The sequence below is a fragment of the Palaemon carinicauda genome, chromosome 2, assembly GCF_036898095.1.
Source record: "Palaemon carinicauda isolate YSFRI2023 chromosome 2, ASM3689809v2, whole genome shotgun sequence".
NCBI classification, from domain to species: domain Eukaryota; kingdom Metazoa; phylum Arthropoda; class Malacostraca; order Decapoda; family Palaemonidae; genus Palaemon; species Palaemon carinicauda.
In genome coordinates, this window is record NC_090726.1 from 4,837,391 (window position 1) to 4,861,760 (window position 24,370).

Sequence of the window (24,370 nt, forward strand, 5' to 3'; positions counted from 1 at the left end):
AACGCACATATTTTCTGAAGGGCTTGCTCCGTCCTTAAGGGAGACGGAAAAGCCCGAAAAACTCAACTCTGAATCATCATTCCTAAATATAGAATCTCTTGAGATAGTTTCAGAGAAGATTTGTCTTTGTTGACCAGAAGACCCAATTCTTCTGTCAACTTCAATGTTGTCTGAAGATCCTTCAGGCAGCGATCTTGAGAGCGAGCTCTTAAAAGCCAATCATCTAGGTAGAGGGAGGTTCTGATGCCTCTTGTGTGGAGAATCCTTGCTACATTGAACATGAGCTTCATAAAGACTTGTGGGGCAGTGTTGAGGCCGAAACACAGCTCGAAACTGAAAGACCTCTCCCTGGAATACGAATCTCAACAAGTGCTTGAACCTCGGATGAATCGGGATGTGGAAATAAGCATCCTGGAGGTCCAGTGACACCATCCAGTCGCCTTTCCTTACCGCTGCAAGCACTGACTTCGACGTCTCCATCGAGAACCTTGTCTTCTAGATAAAACCGTTGAGAGTACTTACGTCCAGAACTGGACACCATCCCCCAGAGTTCTTGGGAACCAGGAAAAGGCGGTTGTAAAAGCCTGGTGACTGCCAGTCCTGTACTTTCTCTATAGCTCCCTTCTCCAACAAGAGAGACACGAACGTAATTCTTGCCTCTTTAATTCCTCCCTGTACCTGTGAGAGAGATCCACTGGGGTTAACCTTAGAGGAGGTTGCTTTATAAAAGGGATCCTGTAGCCCTTCCTTAGAAGTTGGACTGACCAAAGATCTGCACCCCTCTTCTCCCATGCCTGCCAGAAGGTTTGTAGTCTGGCTCCTACTGCCTGAAGGCTAAAGCAGTCAGACTCTGCTTCGCCCCGTCTTGGCTCCTCTTTTCTTAGTTCCCCTTCCATCTGATTTAAAGTTACCTCTAATGGAAGGCTTTCCTCGAAAGGGCTGGGAAAACTTTGGAAAAGGAGCAACTTCTTTAGGTTTCCGACTAACGAAAGATGATGGCGACACTTTCCTTGCCGTCTTCGAGACTAGGTCTTGAGTGGCCTTCTGCGTTAACGAGGAAGAAATCTCCCTTATAAGATCTTGTGGGAACAGGGATGACGACAGCGGAGCATACAACAATTCAGATTTCTGAAAAGGAGAAACCAATACAGACAGAAATGAACATAACTGGGCTCTCTTCTTGAGAATGCCTGCTGTAAAAATCGCTGCCAACTCATTCGCCCTGTCTCGCAACGCCTTATCCATGCAAGACATGACGTGGATTAAGATCGAAGAGTCCCCTTCTTTGAGCGTAGCCACCTTCTTCCCCAAGGCCCCCAGAGTCCCATCAAGGATGTTAAATACCTCAAAGGCTCTGAAGACACCTTTGAGCAAATGGTCCAATTCAGAGGTAGACCAAAAAACCTTAGTCTTCCTCATGGCCGATCTACGGGGAGCGTCTACCAGGCTTGAGAAGTCTCCCTGGGCAGAGGCAGGAACTCCCAAGCTGAGAACTTCTCCCGTATCGTACCATATACTGGACCTAGATGCCAATCTAGTAGGGGGGAACGCGAAGGTCGCTTTCCCTTGTTCCTTCTTGGATCCCATCCAGTCTCCCATCAATTTAAGTGCTCTTTTTGATGAACGAGAGAGCACCATCTTAGTGAACAGACTTTTTCTTAGGCTTTCATAGAGTAAACTCCGATGGAGGCGATCGTGGAGCCTCGGGAACAGAAGACTCTGGAAATTCATTATGAAAAATCCTCATGAGTTTCTTTAAGTCTACCGAAGGACGAAAAGACTTAGAGTCTTGCTCTTCAGATAACTCCTCAAAGGGCTCGGTAGGCGAAAGAGGAACATCAGCTTCTTCCTCCAACAAAGAGCCTTGACGCTCCTCGGAACGCTCGCGATCCGCGCGATCACAGCTAAGAAGAATTGTATTTCGTTCAACGTCCTGTCTGGATGTTTACTGTTCTACATCGCATACAGGAGGATGCTCGATGTTACGTAACAGAGCACGCTCATGCCCCGGAGGACGTTCGATGGAAGAACGCTCGACGTCACGCCCCGGAGGACGCTCAATGGGAGGACGCTCGATGGGAGGACGCTCGCATTCTGAGAAATGCTCGATGGGAGGACGGACGACATCACGCTCGCGTTACGTCCTGGAGGACGCTCGCATTCTGTTGAACGCTCGATGGGAGGACGCCCGACATCACGCTCGACGTCACGTCCTGGAGGACGCTCGACGTCACGTCCTGGAGGACGCTCGACGTCACGTCCTGGAGGACGCTCGACGTCACGTCCTGGAGGACGCTCGGCTTTGCGAACAGAAGAAAGAACAACGTCTTGCTTAGCTAAACCAGAACGCTCAAGAGGACGCTCGACATCGCGCCTTGCTGAACGCTTGAAAGCACTTTTAGCAGGACGATCACTATCACTGCTAAGCGCATGAACAGCACCTCGATTAGGAGGACGCTCGACTTCCTGAAAGCCAGAGCGATCAACTTCACGTGTAGTAAGTTTAACTTCACGTTCATCGCTATGCGTCGCCGCATGCTCGACGCGTTGAGAAACTTGATCCACAAGCGTTTGCCGACTCCACTGCCTTGTGCCGTTTAGAGTTTAGAGAAGAGGCTTCCGTATTCTGGTAGCCTTTCATAAATGATGAAAGCTTCTGCATTTCTTGCAACATCTTAAAATTAGAATCTGCTTGCGAAATATCAATCGCAAGCTCGTCCTCTCCACTGATCAAAGACCGCTTAGAGCAACCAGCGGGGGAGAGCCAATTTGAAGGGGGTGGAGGAGCATGAATCGACGTCACGCCCAGATCAGATAACTGCTCAACAGCAGGACAATTCTCAACAGAATTTAATGTCTTAGCAGGACGCTTAGTAGGCGAGCTTTCTTCAGACGAAAAGCGTTCAGGGCTGCTCCAATGACTACAGCCTGCTTGCGATGTCCTGGAAGGACGCTGGTTAAATTTCCTCTTAAGAGGTCTGGAGGCTTGACGCCAACCTCTTTTAGGAAAATCATCATCTGATGATGAGCCAAACCTTTTAACCTCACCTTTACTATGGTAAGGGCGAACATCCTGGGAAACGTCAACAGAAACACTCAAGGGAACATCTGTTCGGGAGCTAAAGCCTGTCGTTTCCTTTCGTCTTTCGACATTCCTTCTCCCAGGGGTTGGGGAGCTTGGAAGAGGTCCAGGACTAGGAGAACGACAAGCCCGAGCAGGCGCACCCTCTACAGCACAAATAACACTCACTGCACCTTTAGCACTTTCACTTTTCAGCTGTTTAACATCAGCCAACAACTGCGTTCTATCTGCAGCGATAGACTCTACCTTCGTACCCAATGCCTGGATAGCCAACACCATATCTTTAAGTGTTGGTTCATTATTGGTACTCGTAGTGGGATCAGGAACTACCACTACAGGGGAAGGAATAGGAACAGTGACATGGGAAGAGGAATCTTTAGAAGAAAGAGAAGAACTACGTCTTACCCTATCTCTTGCTAACTTTCATACATAGCGATCGAAATCCAGCCACTCATGATCAGACAAAATAAGGCATTCTACACCTATCATCAAGTTTACAAACTTTACCTCTACATTTAATACAGAGTGAATGAGGATCAATGGAGGCCTTTGATAAATGGGTCTTACACCCACTAGCACAAACCCTGAAACCACTAGACGGGGTGGCCATTTTGAACTTTGAAAGAGAGATCAAATACAAGCTAGGGTCAAAATATCAATATCCAAACATATAACTAGAGTATCCAAACGAAAATCCAATCAAGCGAGAGTCAAAAAACCAGAATTATTGTACTTCACCAAAGGGACAGCAATAATCAGTCAAAAAGCGAGGAGAATATCCAACCAATGTTACCGCTAGCGCCGGCAGGGAAAATATGAATACCGATGGAATGGTTTCTAGGTACCTCGCTAGAGGCGTGCAGGTAGCACACCTGGCTATCCAATCGGCGATTGGCGTGAGTTTTGAATTTTCTGCCGTGACGTCAGGGACGTAAGCTATATATATAACCACCAGGTAAGTCTTGTGTTTAAAAATGGCCACTTCTGGGCTGGGAGTTCTTCTCGTCTAAGAAAAGGACTTGCGACCTTCCTCAGCCTCGTTATCCTGTCGTCTGATGGGAAGGCTTTGAGTAATTTGGTGTCTAATATCATGCCTAGGTATACCAGTCTTTGAGTGGGAAGCAAGGATGACTTCTCGAGGTTTACCATGATCCTCAGATCTTGGCAAAGCCTCAGAAGTTTGTCTCGGTGCTAAAGAAGGGTTGTCACTGAGTCTGCTAGGATCAGCCAGTCGTCCAGGTAACGAAGGAGACAGATATTGAACCTGTGAGCCCAAGATGACACAGGGCAAACACTCTTGTGAAGACCTGAGGTGCTATGGAAAGGCCAAAACACAGCACCTTGAACTGGTATATTTTGCTGTCAATGTTGAATCTTAGATAATTCCTTGAAGACGGATGGACTGGGATCTCGAAGTACGCGTCCTTCAGATCCAGTGTAAACATGAAGTCCTGTGGCCTTATCGCTAGTCTGATTGTGTCTGCCATCTCCATGCTGAACGAAGTCTGTTCGACAAACTTGTTCAGTGCCAAGAGGTCGATGACTGGTCTCCAGCCTCCAGAAACTTTTTTCCCCATAAAATCGACTGAAAAAGCTTGGGGACCCCACAAGAACCTCCTGGAGAGCGCCCTTCTCCAACAAGCTTTGGACTTTGGCCCCTTTGCCGATCCCATCCCAAAGAAGCTCACAAGCACTTGATTCTTGGTCAGTGGAGGGAAAGAAGAGATGAACAGGATGCAATACCCTGAACGAATTATGGAGGCCATCCAAGGTTCAGCTCGGAACTGCATCTACCTGGTCCAGTAGCTTTGTAGGCATTCCCCACTAGTGTACAAGCAGGGGGATTGCCTATTCTAGCGCTCGCGCCTTCTGCCGCCACCTCTCTGGTGTTTTCCCCCACGGTTGAACTTAGTGCCTTTCCAGTCGTTAACAGGAAAGGGCTTTTTAGACACCTTTTTGTTTGCTGCCATTTTACTAGATGAAGGTTTCGGTTGGTTGGTCTTTGAAGGGGATGGAGGTCTGTAGGGCCGCAATGTCAGGGCCCTATGAAGGAGGGAGTCTGTGTTGGACTTCCTCCACCTCTCCACAGCCTGCTTGACATCCTTGGGCTCGAAGGGGAAGGAACCCTCCAGGGAGGAGTTTCTGACCCGTGAGATCTCAGCAATTGGGACCTGCTGGTGGAATCTCTCAGCCATCACGTCTCTTCGCTTCAAGATGGCATTAGCCCACAGCTTCACTACCTGGTGAGCCAGAAACTCAATGGTGCTGGTGACGGTGAGAAAGAAGGTCTCCATAGCCTTCCTGGTACTTTCCTTATAAAAATCTTTGGTCCGTACCAGGATTTCCACAGATCCAAACCAAAGATCAAGACACAAAGTCTCCCACATGGCATACTTCACAACCTTCTCTTTGTTCACGATCTCCGATGCCGAGAACAGAACCTGCCGCGAAGAGAGCCTCTCTAGAGAGACTCCCTTAGTCAGTTCTTCAAGTAAGTGGTGGAGAGAGACAGTTGAGCAAGGCTCGTCCAGGATTTCATAATATCTCCTCTGGTTGACACCCAAAGGTGGGAGGAGTTTGGCGGACGAGTTTGAACGATAAGACGCAGCATAATCAGAAAGCTGTGAGGCGATCTTACGCCGAGCATCCTTCAATCCCTGTGACCAGAGCAGGGCTGCACTGGAGTTTGGGAGGCTTCTGGGTACCCAAGACAAGGTCCAGAACTGTCTTTACCTTCTTGAGGGACCATCTCTGGGTACGGTAACCCGTTGAGAACCCTCTGGTCTCCATCTGAAGCTAGGCTGACAGCGATATCATCATCCACCGCCGAGGTCTCACCCCAGGGTGGGTCGCAGTCATCAACAGGAAGGCTGACTCGGCTCCTGACCCCCTCTGTGGGTCTCTGAGTCCTTGCCGGTGACTTTAGTGCTGTCTTGGAATCCTTAGATTGCTTTTTTGGGGAAAACAGGGTTTCCAAGACCGAAGGTCTCGAAGTAACGACCTTCTTAGCCGATAGAGAACTGGGATCCTCTACAAAGTCCACGAGAGACACAGAGTCCCCTTCGTGGGGTTTTTCTGTCGGTGACGGAAGGGGAGAGTCTGAAACTGACTCTTCCCTCTGAGAGCCTCTCAGGTCGGTGGGTGAGGCACTGGTAAGTAGAAGCAATGCTGGGTTTACCGGGGACACCTCTGATCTTGGAACCCTGACCAGAGTCAGCTTGACCCACCATGATGGAAGCTTGTCAGAAGTTCCTCTCTTTCTCTTCAGGGGAGAAGCCATCGTGGTCCGTCATCCTGGGTCGGTCGAAACTGAGGAGAAACCCCAGGGTCTTTCACAGGTTGTGCAGGAACCAGAGGGACAAAGGCCTGGGTCACAGTCCTGACCAAGGTGCTGAACCACGGCTGCTTGCTCATGGAAGCACAATATGTTATTTTTATTAGTAAAATAAATTTTTGAATATACTTACCCGATAATCATGTAGCTGTCAACTCCGTTGCCCGACAGAATTCTATGGAGGGATACGCCAGCTATCACAATACTAGAAGGGGGTGTACTTACCAGCGCCACCTGTGGCCAGGTACTCAAGTACTTCTTGTTGACACCTCCTCAATTATTCCTCGGTCCACTGGTTCTCTATGGGGAGGAAGGGAGGGTCGATTAAATCATGATTATCGGGTAAGTATATTCAAAAATTTATTTTACTAATAAAAATAACATTTTTCAATATTAAACTTACCCGATAATCATGTAGCTGATTCACACCCAGGGGGGTGGGTGAAAACCAGTGTACAAGATTAAAGGATAGCTAAGTATCCCGTATTTCATATAATCAGTTATCCACAATAACAATGAAATAATAAGTACCTGGTAAGGAAGTCGACTTGAACCGTTACTCTGCCTTTAATAAGATCGTCTTCCTTACTGAGCGCAGCGTTCCTCTTGGGAGGCTGAATCAACTCAAAGGTGCTAAAGTATACAGGGCTGCAACCCATACTAAAGGACCTCATCACAACCTTTAACCTCGGCGCTTCTCAAGAAAGAATTGACCACCCGCCAAATCAACAAGGATGTGGAAGGCTTCTTAGCCGACCGTACAACCCATAAAAAGTATTCAAGAGAAAGGTTAAAAGGTTATGGGATTATGGGAATGTAGTGGCTGAGCCCTCGCCTACTACTGCATTCGTTGCTACGAATGGTCCCAGGGTGTAGCAGTACTCGTAAAGAGACTGGACATCTTTGAGATAGAATGATGCGAACACTGACTTGCTTCTCCAATAGGTTGCATCCATAACACTCTGCAGAGAATGGCTCTGTTTGAAGGCCACTGAAGTAGCCACAGCTCCCACTTCATGTGTCCTTACCTTCAGCAAAGCAAGGTCTTCTTCCTTCAGATGAGAATGTGTTTCTCTAATCAGAAGCCTGAATAGTAAGAAACTGAGTTCTCAGAACTTGGAAAAGAAGGTTTCTTGATAGCACACTATAAGGCTTCTGATTGTCCTTGTAAAGGTTAAGACCTTTTTAGATAGTACCTAAGAGCTCTAACTGGGCAAAGTACTCTCTTCAGACCATTCCCCACCAAGTTGGACAGGCTTGGGATCTCGAACGACTTAGGCCAAGGACGTGAAGGAAGCTCGTTTAGCAAAAACCGAGCTGCAAGGAACATGTAGCCGTTTCAGATGTGAAAACAATGATCCTGCTGAAGGCGTGGATCTCACTTACTCTTTTAGCTGTTGTCAAGCACACGAGGAAAAGAGTTTTTAATGTGAGGTCCTAAAAAGAGGCTGATTGGAGAGGTTCAAATCTTGATGACATAAGGAACCTTAGGACCACGTCTAGATTCCAGCCTGGAGTGGACAACCGACGTTCCTTTGAGGTCTCAAAAGACCTAGGGAGGTCCTGTAGATCTTTGTTGGTGGAAAGATCCAAGCCTCTGTGGCGGAAAACCGCTGCCAACATACTTCTGTAACCCTTGATCGTAGGAGCTGAAAGGGATCTTACTTTCCTTAGATATAACAGGAAGTCAGCAATCTGGGTTACAGTGGTACTGGTTGAGGAAACTGCATTGGTCTTGTACCAGCTACGGAAGACTTCCCCTATAGACTGATAGATACTGAGAGTGGATGTTCTCCTTGCTTTGGCAATCGCTCTGGCTGCTTCCTTCGAAAAGCCCCTAGCTCTTGAGAGTCTTTCGAAAGTCTGAAGGCAGTCAGACGAAGAGCGTGGAGGATTGGTGTACCTTCTTTACGTGAGGTAGACTTAGAAGGTTCACTCCTAGAGGAAGAGTCCTGGGAATGTCGACCAGCCATTGTAGTACCTCTAAGAACCATTCTCTCGCGGGCCAGAGCGGAGCCAACCAACGTCAGCCGTGTCCCTTTGTGAGAGGAGAACTTCTGAAGTACCCTGTTGACAATCTTGAACGGCGGGAATGCATACAGGTCGAGATGGAACCAATCCAGCAGAAAAGCATCCACGTGAACTGCTGCTGGGTCTGGAATCGGAGAACAATACAACAGGAGTCTCTAGGTTATCGAGGTAGTGAACAGATCTATGGTTGGCTGACCCCACAGGGCCCAAAGTCTGCTGCAAACATTCTTGAGAAGGGTCCACTCTGTGGGGATGACCTGACCCTTCCGTCTGAGGTGATCTGCCATGACATTCATACCGCCCTGAATGAACCTCGTTACCAGTAAGCTTTCGATCTTTAGACCAGATGAGTAGGTCCCTTGCGATCTAGAACAACTTCCACGAAAGAGTCCCTCCCTGCTTGAAGATATAAGCCAGGGCTGTGGTGTTGTCAGAGTCCACCTCCACCACTTTGTTAAGCTGGAGGGACTTGAAGTTTATCAAGGCCAGAATAACCGCCAACAACTCCTTGCAATTGATGTGAAGTGTCCTTTGCTCCTGATTCCAAGTTCCCGAGCATTCTTGTCCGTCCAAAGTCGCACCCCAGCCCGTGTCTGATGCGTCCGAGAGGAGACGGCGGTTGTGTTTCTGAACAGCCAAAGGTAGACTTCCTTGAGAAGAAAGCTGTTCTTACACCACGCGAGAGAAGACCTCCTCTCTTCGGAAACAGGACTGAGACCGTCTCTAGCGTCATGTCCTTTATCCAGTGAGCAGCTAGATGATACTGAAGGGGGGGAGGTGGAGTCTCCCTAACACGATGAACAGGGCCAGCGATGAAAGTGTCCCTGTTAGACTCATCCACTACCTGACTGAGCATCGGTTCCTTCTCAGCATGCTCTGGATGCATTCTAGGGCTTGGAAGATCCTTGGGGCCGACAGAAAAGTCCGAAAAGCTCGACTCTGAAGATCCATACCCAAGGAGACAATGGTCTGGGATGGGACGAGCTGAGACTCCTCAAAATTGACCAGGAGGCCCAGTTCCTTGGTCAGATCCATAGTCCATTTGAAAATCTCCAGACAGCGACGACTTGTGGGAGCTCTTAAAAGCCAGTCGTCTGACGAAGCCGGACACAAGATCATGGTACTGCTGCACAGTCTGTGAACTGTCAATCATGGGCAAGCGAGGAAGTACAGTGACAACCCGAATCTGTCTAGACTGTCTGGGTCGTACAGACAAACTCCTTATCGGGTTGCTGAGGTTGCCGCACTGCGTCACAACAAGTCACTTCTGTTGGTTGTTGAACGTCTTCCCCGTGACACATAGACTCCGTAAACAAAAAATCCTCTAACAAGGACTAAGCTTGGACTGCATGTCTTGTAACACAGCTCAAGGTCTATGGGAGCAGGTGTGGTAACAGACGGGATTAGCGACTGAAGTGGAACCATTACCTTCCCTGGAAGCATGTTATGCTTAAATAAAAGTCCATAGGAGGCTATGCAGCTAAAGGCTCCCTCCAAATGACAGAGTCCTCAAGGGAATATCAGAAGGAGGGAGAAAAGAACTTTCTCATCTACAGGGACCATATCCTAGAAAAGCTAAGTTCTCTCAGTGAGGGTTCACTGGTGCAAAAGCAGCAGACTAGAAGGCAACGTTATGAAACTGCTTGACAGTCTAGTGAGTTGGCAACAACCAAAGATGTGTGACTGAGAAGCATGCGGTAAGGTATGCAGAGCATGTTGTATGCAGAGTATGCTGTATGCAGAGCATGCTGTATGTAGAGCATGTTGTATGCAGAGCATGCTGAATGCAGAGCATGCTGTATGCAGAGCATGTTGTATGCAGAGCATGCTGAATGCAGAGCATGCTGTGTGCAGAGCATGTTGTATGCAGAGCATGCTGTATGCAGAGCATGCTGTATGTAGAGCATGTTGTATGCAGAGCATGCTGAATGCAGAGCATGCTGTATGCAGAGCATGTAGTATGCAGAGCATGCTGTGAGCAGAGCATGTAAGGTAAGCAGAGCGTGTGCATGGCGTTTAACATTTCTCAGAAATTCCATGACCAGTGCTAGAGTGGTTTATGCATGCTTGCATGGGGTTTTAATATCAACATAATATATACCTTACATTCATAACTCATGATTCATATTTTTGCCATATTTTGCGATATTGTTAAAAATATATTGCCAGGAATACAAATATATTTTTATAAGTAATACAAATAACCTCCATTATCATAGGTTTGAAAATGGAGGTAAGGTATGCTGAACAGCAGAGTTAGAACGAGCTGGAACAACAATAGTTGTGGTTTCCTCTTCAAGACTCTGTTGAGGGAACACCTGAGGCTCAGTCTGCAAAGGCTGATCAGCAGAAGGTAGGCTCATGGGTGGAGGAGGCTGACTCCTGGCATGAGTGGCTGAACTCAAGGGTTGCGCTTGCTGAGTGGTTGGCGGATGCGCAGTAGCAAGTTCCTGAGGAACGAGTTGAGGTTCCTGCGGTGTGAGCTGAGAGCGAAAAGGTAGTGGCTGCGCAGAACGCAGTAAAAATCTCGCAAGTTGAGGCTCCTGAGGCGCAAGGCTAAGGTGTTGAGGTGCTTGCCTTGAGGAGGGTTGAGCTCGCTGCAGCGAGAGCTGAGGAGACTGACTCATGGACGGGAGAGGTTGTTGTACCTCAACCGAGTGTTGCATCACTGGTGGAGCAGCAAGTGGAGGCGGAGGAAGAGAGGTATAATCCTCCTGATCCCATTGTAAAAGTTGCCTTAAGGAAGGCGGAGGCTGAACACCACTGGGAACAGCAAACTCAGAACGTGGCTCAACATCGTACGCCTGGCAGGTGGAACTGCGATCAGGCGGAGCGAGCGCAGGCGGAGGGAGTGTAGGCGGAGGCGGAGGCGCAACACTCTCAGCCCGACACTCACGCATCAAGTCCGAAAGCAGAGCTTGCATGGACTGTAGTAGAGTCCACTTGGGGTCGGCAGAAACTACAGTAGGCTGAGGTAAAGCCTTAACAGTCGAGCTCTGTTGTGGCAGAACCTTACTCCTCTTAGGCGGAGTGCATTCAACTGATGACTGAGGAGAGTCAGAGCTAACCCAATGACTGCATCCGGGTTGTTGAACTCTAACTTCGTACGTCTGGCATAGGTCTGGACTTTACGTTTAAGAGGTCTTGAGACCTGAGACCAGCGTTTTCTCCCCTAAATTTCTTCTGCAGACGAGCAAAATAAGGGCTCAATCGTCTGCGGGTGGGAGTGACGGTCTCGGTAAGACACGCCCACAACCACCGAGGATACTTCTGTGCGCCGATCAAGGCCTGCTGAACCCTTCTGCCCTTCGACATTGCTTCTCCCCTGGGCTTGGGAGCTTGCAAGAGGTCCCGGACTGGGAGGACGACTGGCGCGCACAGAAGTACCCTCACGCACAACACTGAACTTTGCGCTAATCACTTATCACTTTGATTTTCTGTTTGCACTTATTTCACTGAACTCGAAACTTTAAGTGGTTTGTACCTGAAACACGCAATTCTATCCTTTCTCAAAAGTTAGTAATTGCGAAAACAGAATTACAATGTAACAGAAAAATCTAATGAAAGATAAATAATTCAGTGGCTGGAAAGAGACTAAACACTAGATCACTCTAGAAACGTTTACCTTCTTCCCCTAAAGAGACTAGGGAGAAGAGAAAAAACGATAACAACGTTATTCGTACGCCTGGCAGGCTTGAATGAAACGTTTATTCTCCTCTTTCTCCCTCCGTCTCTATCTCTCTCTCTCTCTCTCTCTCTCTCTCTCTCTCTCTCTCTCTCTCTCTCTCTCTCTCTCTCTCTCTCTTGACTTAGAACCTGAGAGAAGAGCCCAATCATATATATCGTTAAAACATATTATTGTTAAAGGAAAAAACTGAAATATTTCCCAAAATGAAAAGTTCCTTTATTAGGATCAAAACCATTAAGTTAAGAAAGAATGAACAAAACGCTAGACACGGTTACTCTTACTGCAACGTGAAACCGTGAAAACTCTTTCTCTATCGTAACGATAGAGTGCAAGTTGAACGTTCTGAACGTCAACAACTGCAGAGACAAAACAAAACGTTAGTTCAACTTTGAAAACAGTACTAGACTATCAAAGAAATTCTTTCAAAGACATTAAAATAGCATAATATGTTAACAGGTAAAACCGAAATGACGGGCTCAATGTTAATTAACTTCGGTACCAAGAAAAGACCGCCTACTATTAGGAAGGTCGAATATAAACAAATATAAAAATTAATTTTAATAAGTTTATAATAAAAGGAAGTTAATCGAAGAGGCCTATAAGAGGCGGAGAGATATAAAATAAATCTATAACTTTTGTTACAAAATTAAGAAAGAGAGTCTATACTCTCTTAGACACCAACACTTCCGTCTAAGGGAAGGGTCGGCCATTGAAAGGTGAAAGAGAGTTCATACTCTCTTCGACACCATAATTAATCAAATTAATTCCAAAAGCTAACTAAGCTAATATAGAAGTTTCCAGTAAAGCGACAGCCGAAATCAAAGAGAAATACTTCACCAAAGTCGTGAAAATACTCCAAGAACATAAGCGTATCCCAGAACGTCTTGCCGGAAGCACGACAGAGGAATAATTGAGGAGGTGTCAACAAGAAGTACTTGAGTACCTGGCCACAGGTGGCGCTGGTAAGTACACCCCCTTCTAGTATTGTGATAGCTGGCGTATCCCTCCATAGAATTCTGTCGGGCAACGGAGTTGACAGCTACATGATTATCGGGTAAGTTTAATATTGAAAACTGATGATTCCCCTGAAGCGATCGAGGTCGAAGGGTCATTACAAGGAGTCCTCATCCCTGATGATGAAGACTTCGGCACAGAAGACGATGGTTCCTTCCTGAGTGCTGGAAGTTTCGTGATTTTAAACCATTGAAACTTGCCCTGTTCCTCCTTTCCGGGCTGCTGACGATTGCTGATGCGTTGGGGAACACCGGTGAATCTCCTATTGCCGACGTGAAGCCTGGTGATGAAGCAATGGTTATCGACGGGGAGGATGTCAAAGCGTTGCCATGCAATGCCACGAAATCGCAGTATCGATCGCTACCGGTGAACGAGAGGATGGGCGGTGGGTCAACGAATCACAAGCAGGCGATTAATGCAACGCTGGATCGGAAGGATGACAGGTGGTCGACGCTTCGTGTTGAAGCAATTCACGCACTGATGGGCGATCGCGTTCGGAGGGTCTGGATATGCTCCGGCTTGTTGAGCGGTGAGTGGGCGATTCACGAGAGGGTGAAGGTTTATGCAACGCGAGTGAACGCTATCAGGTAAGAGATCAACGTTCCTGATGCTGACAAGCAGGCGATTTCTGAACAGTTGGAACAGCATGCGATTGACGTGCTGCAAATGGTTCACATGTAGCAGGCTATTTCCGTGTTGATGAAGGAAGAGCAGGCAGTTGTCGAACTGCAAGCAATTCTCACGTAGCTGGCGATTTACGAGAAGCAGGCGGTTCACGAGTCGTCAGCTGCATGTGATGGCTGGGCGATTTATGAGCTGACGGAACAGTGGGCGATTGTCGCGTAGGTCGATGGAGAACCTGACAAACAGGTGAACGTCGAGCAAAAGCCCAATGCGACGGAGAACGCGGCCGATGAACTGCTGCTGGAAGTTCCGGCGGAGAAATGTGACCTTCATGAGGAGACATACTTAGGAGAAGATTGTGAACGATCCTTGCAGGCGACGAACGAACCAAAGTTTGTTAAGGAGAGGACGATAACAGAAGCGAAGGTCGGGGACCGAAAGAAGTAGGCCGGGGAGGTTCCTCCAAAGAGGAAGACTGCGGAGGCGATGAAGTGAAGAGGCGTCTCTTCGCCGAGGCACCCAGAAGGCGGAGGGGAGGATGGACATGGCGAGGTCTTCTGCCACCAACACGAACGATCAGCAAGCTGACCGTCAGCAGGCCTCTGAAGAGGAGTCTCTATGAGTGCCCCTGAGCTGAAAAGGAGAACACTCGCAGGATGGACATGCCTCGGACTTTACTCCTCGGCCAAAAGATGTTCATCAGGGGAAGGAGCGCAGACCTCGGCAGCAGCGGAAGATGATGCAGAAGACGAAGCTACAGGAACCGCTGGCGGGGCCACACAAGAGTCCTCGGACATCACTACGTCAACTAAGCTCAAGGGGTCGACGTCTGAAGCTGATGCCCGCTGAATATCTGCACCCCGATGGAACCGCAGCGACACCTCCTTGGAAGGAGAACCGAGCAAACCCAATGTAGGCCACATCTGCAATAAGAGAGAAAGAGATAAGGCCTCACTCAGAAGGGAGAGGCAGGGCTGCCTTGCTAGAGGAGGCAGGGCTGCCTTGCTAGAGGAGGCAGCACCACCTCTCGAGGACCTAGGTTGACCAGGTGTTAAATGGCCCATGCTACTACTCATCAGCCCCATGGAGGAAGCCGTCTGAGTAGGAGCTTTGGAGGAAGGTCGGGAGGTGGAGGAAGAATTCTTGGGTTTCTTCTGCTTTGAAGTTGCCTTTGAAAAATAAGAGTCCCTCTTAGACTTCTTCCGAAAATGCCCAAACCTTTCCCACTGGGAGGCAGACCATTCCCAGCACTCATCACGCTTATCGTCTAAGTTGCAGCGTTGACCTCTGCAGATGGCGCAAAGGCCATTAATATTACTGTAATTAAATCATTTTTTGTTCCACCCACCAAAAAAAAACACCAGTATCCTACTGTGGTAGTCTAATGGAAATGGTTCTGACCCACTCAAGCATGATAGTTTTTAGTATCTGCAACTTCACCATCATTGTGAGCAAAGGACTTAGAGTTTTGGAAGCCTATAGATCTATCTGCTGGGTCATCAACAGCCATTGCCTGGCCCTCCCTGGACCTTAATGAATGGCTCCCATTACCATAGGATATATTAAGGTATATCTTATAAACTATTTAGGGTTGTATGTATGATAGCGGCCACTTGTATGTATGATTACGGCTAACTTAAAATAAGGCAGTGTAAGGGAGTCGCACGGAGTGTTAGCCAACCATTAGGTAAGTAGGTAAGGACACAGCTTGTAGGTTAGGTCACGGTAGAAAGTTTAGTTTAGTTGATGTCCAGTTTTAATCCACACGGGAGGAACTGGCCGCTGATATACAAAGGCTCCACTATTTATTTGTGAGGAAAATATAGGTGATTTTAAAAAAAAAAAGTTTTTCTTTATATACCTCAATTTCTTTTTAGGTAAAGTTTTGGATTCAACCAAATTGGGAAATGTATTATATTAATATATTTTCCTAGTAAAGCACGTGATAACAAAACACTTCTTCTCAATACATTATTGTCGCTAATGCATACTTACAGAGAAAAAAAATATTTCAGGAATTGAAGGTCTTGACTTTTTCTAAGTTTAGTGTATATCTTTCCATGGGCACGCAAGGTAGCTCTTGTTCGTTTGTATGTCTGTTTTCATCTTACTTGGCTCCGCCCCATTGCGTAATGTGACAATATTTACTTGAATGCGCATTTGCTCCTCCCACTAATGTCGCTCCTCCAATCAAAATACTACTGGGTTCTTTTCAAGGGTTATTATTGGACGATTCATTGGTCTCTCAGTCTTGTTTCAAGGATCTGTTTTTCGTGCAATATAACATTGTAAACGGTAGTATTTTGTTTTTTTCCCTATTTCATTATGGGAGAAACCCGTGATTGTCGTTTGTTTTCGGTTTTCAAAAGTTCCGGTTTCTATATTTTCATCACACGTCATTTTACTGTCATGGATCCTCCGGTACGGTTGTGTGAAATATGTCGTTATTCCTATTTTGATGTGATCGGCCGATTTCATGGGAATTATAATGGAACTCCTGAAGTAGTGAATCGTTTTCTAAGGGAGCATTCCGTATTACCTTTAAGTGTCCAGTGTGGTAAATGTGATTCGCCTTTACATTTTCGTGAGGATAGACATGTGTGGTATTGTACCAAATCTGAATGTATTCCAGTACTTGATGATTCAGAAGAGGGTCAACCACAACCTTCCACATCTTCATCGTCATCTTCCGTTTAAGGTAAGAAGTGATTTAACAAAATATATATATTCAAATTTACCCCTGGTTAAAGGGGGGGTCGCAGGGGGGGCGAAGCCCCCCCCGGTAGGGGTACAGGGCCCCTAGGTTAGGTTAGGTGGGTTTGTTAGGTTCTGTGGTGCCCTGAAAATTACTGTGGCCTTAAGGGGGGGTCGCAGGGGGGGCGAAGCCCCCCCCGGTAGGGGTACAGGGCCCCTAGGTTAGGTTAGGTGGGTTTGTTAGGTTCTGTGGTGCCTTGTAAATTACTGTGGCCATAAGGGGGGGTCGCAGGGGGGGCGAAGCCCCCCCCGGTAGGGGTACAGGGCCCCTAGGTTAGGTTAGGTGGGTTTGTTAGGTTCTGTGGTGCCCTGAAAATTACTGTGGCCTTAAGGGGGGGGTCGCAGGGGGGGCAAAGCCCCCCCCGGTAAGGGTACAGGGCCCCTAGGTTAGGTTAGGTGGGTTTGTTAGGTTCTGTGGTGCCTTGAAAATTACTTTGGCCATAAGGGGGGGTCGCAGGGGGGGCGAAGCCCCCCTCGGTAGGGGTACAGGGCCCCTAGGTTAGGTTAGGTGGGTTTGTTAGGTTCTGTGGTGCCCTGAAAATTACTGTGGCTTTAAGGGGGGGTCGCTGGGGGGCCCTACCCCCCTCCCCCCGGTAGGCCTAGTTAGGGGTATGGGGGAGGGGTGCTGGAACATTAATCATTCATTTATTGCAAATATCATTCAATGCCCCAACACCCTCCCCCCCCTTCCCCCACCCAAAACCCCGGTTCCCAAAGGGTGTCCCCCATAATTGGTGGGATGAACTAGGGTATACATAGTAAATCTCTAAATCGGTTGGTTTGCAGTCAAAATAAACGTTAAATTCATTGAAACCACACTATTTCTGATGCAACAAATATATTTTTATTGCATTTTTCCAAATTTGGCTGAAACTAAAAATTTACCTCTTTTTATTATTAAAATTTGTACCATGCATGTCTATGATAATACCCATATATGTGGTTCCCATATTTAGCTAGAATTTAAAGTATCATGTGCTTACCTCACTTTTTATTTTGCTACTATCAGCAATCTCTCATATTTCCATACTGCTCTGGTGACATAGGAATGTCATGTGTTTTGGGAGGTATTGATGACTTAACTGGAATACATTTCTGATATCATTGGATACCATAACTGTACAAAACATGTAACTAAGGCAAAAAAAAAAACTTCATTGTTACACAAAACGATTGTAATGTATATAATTAACAAACACACCTTTACAATCGCATCTATGAACAGTAATCGTGTGTGCCTGTGTGTGTGTATTATATACAGTATGTATATATATATATATATATATATATATATATATATATATATATATATATATATATATATATATATATATATATATATATATATATATATATATATATATCACCGGTCCGATTCTTCCTTACCCTGTTTCAAGGGGATCCTTATATTTTTAAATGGATTATCTCCTATTTCCCTATAAACCCTTGAATTCAGATGAGTAATTATCTTTCATTCTCCTCCAAACTCCTGATACAGGTGACCTTACCTTAAACACAGTCATTTTATGCATCACTTGTCAATGTCATTAATAAATTTCTTCAAAGAGTAATCAGGTTCTTCAGGAACAGGAGTTAGATCAGGCATGTTAATGTTTACACTTTCTACTGACAGCTCGTGAGTCGTGAACTCGTGATCTATGATGACGGACTGCTTTACTTTAAAACATCAAATGCAACAACAACAACAACAACAACAACAACAACAATAATAATAATAATAATAATAATACTATTTAAACAAACTACGTAAAAAATCCGGTATTTTCAGCAAAAAAAAAAAAAAAATACAGTAAAGGCCACTAATAGATGTACAGTGACGTCTTTGCTCTCAGTCTCAGCCAACAATGACATAACAAGGTCTTTGCTTATTAAGGATCCATACCAGACCTATTAAACCTTTTCAAGCATGACCTAGTTTCCTGCCAATGAGTTAGAATTCATCATCATCTCCTACTAAAATGGAAGAAGGGAGAATTCATCATCATCTCCCCCCACGTCTATCGACGCAAAGGGCCTCAGTTATATTTCGCCAGTCATCTCTATCTTGAGCTTTTAAATCAATACTTAATAATTCTCCATTCATCATCTACTTCACGTTCATGGTCCTCAGCCATGTAGCCTGGCCCTTCCAACTCTTCTAGTGCATATGGTACTCGGGTAATCTTTCTTATAGTTGCCAATCCTGTCCTGCCATTCAACTCCCAATATTCTTCTGAGGGCTTTATTCTCAAATTTACTAAATCTGTTGGATATTGTTCCATTATCATACCCGACTCATGTCCATACAGTGACACCGATCTCACTAAACTGATATATAGCCTGATTTTTATACTTAATTTCAGTCGATTTGATTACAAAACTTTATTTAACTGTAACAATACGTAACTAAAAAAAATACAAGCTGTGACTTACAAGTTACAGTTGCATAGTAGTTTTGAACGCAAGAAGAATTCTTGCACTTATCTTTTAAGATTGTTGGCCCTATACCCACAGCAACAAAAGTACATTAAAGAAAAAAAAAGGCATAGTGATAATTCTATCTGTGTTCCTTAGCATCTATATTTCCTTTATTGTGCTCACGTTTAATAACTTACAATTATATTCTAATGATATTAAAAAAGGCACCAAAATATTAAACCCCTAAACAGTATAGCTAGGCTATTTATGCCCAACCATAGTTTCTTGTCTTCAGAATTATCAATTTTCAAATAATAAGAGTATAAGATATTCTTATTCTCGTTTTGTTAAACTTGACGCAATCATAAATTCTCGTATGCAGATATATGAACAACACGCCCCCCAACACAGCATATCATACATCACATCAGGTAATATTATCTATCACTTATTACTGAATATATTCAGCTTCGTTGTAGACAACAGAGTTTGTGCTCACTGCACGACCCAAAGTGTAACTGAATAACCACAACTGTTCTGTTTCTCTACACTAATGCCTTGACAAGGTCATCTTGAAGATAAGAGAGTTTTTATATGCAGTCCACGTTCTCGATTATATGGCAGCATCTCGTCTATACTGTTTGAATTTAGAACTTTATATATATATATATATATATATATATATATATATATATATATATATATATATATATATATATATATATATATATATATATATACACACATATATATATATGAATATATATATATATATATACATATATATATATATATATATATATATATGTATATATATATATATATATATATATATACACATATATATATATATATGAATATATATATATATATATATATATATATATATATATATATATATATATATATATATATATATATATATATATAGCCTATATATATAATCCAGTTCAATTTTTACCGCTCATGTTATAGGATCATTTCGTTTAAATGCCTAAACTTATTCACTAACGGCGTTCAATAAATCGCACTAAATAGATGGTTAAATTAATTGATTTTGATAGAAATTACTATCACATTCGATCTCTTTAAAGGTGAAATGTAATGGTAATTATGTGTATTCATTTATGAAATCCTCTTTTCCTTTTCAGTAGCAGTAACACCTATATATATATATATATATATATATATATATATATATATATATATATATATATATATATATATATATATATATATATATATATATATATATATATTAATATATATTAGGATTTTAGGCAGAACTGGTTAATTGGTGCGCACGTGGGGTACTTTAAGATGGAAACGGGTAGCCTACTATATTTTTTTTTGGGGGGGGGGGGGGGGCGGGGGCGGGGGAGTTATCAAGAGAAATTTTTGAGAGATGGAGTGGAGTGGTGTGGAATTAACCGATATCATAAACAAAAATGAGATTAACGTATAGGAAATTACAAAAATTAAAAATACAGTAAACAAAGATGAATGATGCATGAACAAACATTAAACTAAATGTAACCAGGAATGCAATAAGAAAGAAATGCAATCATGATTAACTGGAAATTTATATATCAAGAAGTAAATAAAATCAGGAATTTTTTAAAATTAAAGGTAATTGCGTGTTAAAAAATATGAGGAACAAAAATGGATGGAGGATGAAATACAGAAAAATATACATGGATATACATCTAATTAACTAAAATATGCACCAATAATACGAACACTCCATTCTCTGATACCGTTTGCTCCGGGACAATAGCACTGGCCACAGTATAACCCACTGGAGAATGTATAAAGTGTTGAGCTCTCAGAATTTAACAGGCAGTCAAGGTTGTTGTGCTACACGAATCCGACGTCTGGCATTTTTTATTCCCTCTTTCGTCTCTCGAAACAATTTGTTCATCCCCAGAGAATACAACAATTTCATTGATATCCTCGAGTGGCATTTGTAAAGGTCAGCAACATAGTACGACATCTATGTTGAATTAATCCAAAGACCTTGAGTTTGAAGAAGAGGCGAGCGAAGAATATGAAGTCTCATCGTCTTCTTTCGTTCTTGTTAAATATTCGTGGACTCATTACCCACTGGTATGAGAAGCTCGTCATGCTACTTATGGAAATAATTAAATGCCATTTTATCGGGTTATATCATGCATTCACCAATAGGCTACATGTGCGGGTCCACGTTATCTTTTTTTTCTTTCTTGTTTTATATCTCATTGACACATTTTTTTTTGTAATGCTATCTTTATTTACACTTGGACATTCATTCTGTGGAAAATTGTTGGGCAAGTTAATGACATTATTTCAGTAGTGATGATAATTTCCTTTGCTGTATGCACTGAAACGTATACTACACTCGTGTTTTTCTCCTCTCGCTCTCAATTTATTTCCTACTGTCAACGGATTGCATCCTCGTTGTACCATTATCCCAACGTCGATTCTCTTATTCTACATGAAATTCCAAAGGTATACTAATTTCAACGGAATTTTAGTCTCTCTCTCTCTCTCTCTCTCTCTCTCTCTCTCTCTCTCTCTCTCTCTCTCTCAGATTATCGATGTTGTCAGAATCGTCATCACTTGCCATTTTAATAAACCACTTTTATTCACGATGGCGGATTTGACAAAAGTTAAGTAAACTCTAATTAGAATCTGATATATAGCATTGGGCGATATCTAAAATAGTAGTATTTGATAATGTGGAAGGTTACGGCTTTGGCCGCATCTTCATTACCATTATGTAAGGGTGAGAATTAAAAATATTTCCACGTTTATAACAGCTTCACATAATTCATGGCAATCAAACTTTCAAAAAAAAAAATAAGAAAAAAGATAAGATTAAGGGTAATTTATAAGACTTACATAGCGATTCTGGAGTAATGGGGTTTGATAGTATAAGTTGCATGAATTCCTGCCATATGTGAGGTTTCTGTTAGATATAAAAAACATATGAAGATAGAGATAAAGGCAGAAGAGTGCATAGTCTCATAGCAATGGGGTACCAAGGTAAATGGGATGCTCTGTACTCTGCATTCGGGACATTACAGTGAACATGCTAAGGATGTTTTAAAAAATGTACAAGAGGAAAGCTGAGAAAAATATTTGGATCGACGGTTAACCTTCATGCTGTAGTGATCAAACATAAGCGCTGTTTATAGCCCACAATGTAATTTCAATAAATGTATCAAATAAAGATAGACTGTACAGCATACAACAAAACTGGTGATACCTGAATTCAGTGATTTTCATTTGAAATTCACTAACTTGTAACTCTCACATCTTCACAGTTCTAATGAGACTAGGTTCCTGGATGAAGCATTTTTAAACTTCATTCAGTAAAAGATACAGTTCAATACGCATGATTTTAAAGAATTTATGCAATATTTTTATCAATATATTAGCTGGATCATTATGGAAAAATTAACCCAATAATCTTTAATTATGATAAAAATTAACGAAAAATAAATACTTAATGAGTAGTAACTTTGAAATCACACCTCAAATGCATTAATTGTCACCAATAGACTATAGTGCTCTGCTTAAACTGTCCTTCATCTAGATGTCCTCTTTCCCAGTTTGAATCCTTCTATCCAGACAGAGTCAAGATGACAAAGGGATCCATGCTACAATAACATATTTCATGCATGCAAAACCACTTTAGAAAAACTTGATGTGGTTCATAACATGGCTTTAAGAATTTGCACAGGTGCATATAGGACATCACCTTTAGATAGTTTATACGTGGATTCAGGGATTCCTCCCCTTTATATTCGTCAGGAAGAGTTGGGTTTGAGGTATATGTCTCGTGTTCTTACCTCGAAACTCAACCCAAATTTTAAATTAGTAAAGCAATCCGTTGATAGAGCATCAACTAGGAATAGGTTGTCCAATCCACTAGAAGTAAGACTAGAGGCCTCAGCTATTGACGTGGGATTACTTCCCCCTACAGTGGCTGAAATTACCCCTTCAAAATATCCTCCTTGGAATAGGACTAAGGTAGAGATTTGTCCGGTTATGGATAGTAAAAGGAACAGCTCAGATGAGCAGTTAACGGCTAGTTTCCTATCTCATGCTTCCGAGCATGATGATGATTATCACATTTATACAGATGGTTCCAAGAGTTCTGATGGTGTGGGTTGCTCAGTAGTGACAACTGAAAATATAATTTAAAAAAAGGCTTCCCTCAAGTTCCTCTATTTTTTACGGCAGAACTGTTAGCAGTTTTGACTGCTTTGATATTAATTTTTTTTTATATATAATTTTTCTAATACAATTTTTACCATTTTTACCGACTCATTGAGTGTTTTATTAGCATTAAGAAGTTTAGTCTCTTGACATCATTTGGTGAAAGAGATGCAAGATTGGTTTTATATTTTAGTGAATAGAAAGGATTTTACGATTAAGTTTTGCTGGGTTCCATCCCATGTTGGAATTGTAGGAAATGAGCGAGACGACATTGCAGCTAAGGCTGAAACTAGGCTTAATCACATTTCCAGCATGAGTGTCCCAGTATTAGGTTTTATTGTAGAGACAAGTGGCAGGCCCACTGGTCTGATTTAAATAACTTTAAATTAAAGTCAATTAGGCCTTCTGTCCAACCATGGTCGCATTTACAGGAGGACAGAAGATCTAGCATTGTTTTAACACGTTTACACAGTTACGGTAGGCCTTGCTGCTTCCTCCGGTGCCTTAGATGACCGCGGAGGTAGCAGCAGTAGAGGCTTCAGCATTGTGAAGCTTCATCTGTGGTGGATAACGGGGAAGGGTGGGCTGTGGCACCCTAGCAGTACCAGCTGAACTCTGTTGAGTCCCTTGTCAGGCTGGGAGGTACATAGAGAGTAGAGGTCCTCTTTTTGTTTCATTTGTTGATGTCGGCTACCCCCCAAAATTGGGGGAAGTGCCTTGGTATATGTATGTATGTATGTACGTATAGGGCACACACATTATACTCACAGGTATCTGATGGCAAGTGGGGCGGATAGGCTGGCTCCTCGCTGCTCTGCTTGCCAAGTAGATATAACTGTTGAACACATGTTATAGTGTCCTGTACTGTTTTTAGATGTCAACATAGGAAAAATCATTAATCAATACAGTATGTCCCTTGGGGAAATTTTAGGTGAGACTGGAGTAGGTTGTACAGTTTTAAAAAGAAATTGGTATTTTTTATGATCTATGGTTCTTTTGTGATTTTAAATTTTAACCTGTTGGTTTTATTGTGATTTTAAGTTTTAACCTGTTATATAGATTTAATTTCATTGTTTTACTTTTATCTATATACTTATATTTCATTCTAAATATATATATATATATATATATATATATATATATATATATATATATATATATATGCGCTGAATGGCCTTGCAACTCCGGCGTTTGGCTTCGGGCCATAAATTTCATAAATCAA

At 43.4% G+C, this 24,370-nt stretch overlaps 1 protein-coding gene across 4 annotated transcripts in view; it reads right to left on the bottom strand.

The window, feature by feature from the left end:
- LOC137623065 (multidrug resistance-associated protein 1-like) overlaps nucleotides 1-19,462 on the bottom strand; it is a 232,330-nt gene extending 212,868 nt beyond the window's left edge. For 2 of the 4 annotated variants that reach the window (XM_068353733.1, XM_068353708.1), the window contains exon 1: nucleotides 18,036-18,171. The gene's annotated coding sequence lies outside the window, so the exon portion shown is untranslated. Of the gene's footprint in view, nucleotides 1-18,035; nucleotides 18,172-19,371 lie in introns of those variants that run through there. The other 2 variants (XM_068353716.1, XM_068353726.1) reach the window with 2 other exon arrangements.
- Between the last annotated feature and the right edge of the window lie 4,908 nt (nucleotides 19,463-24,370).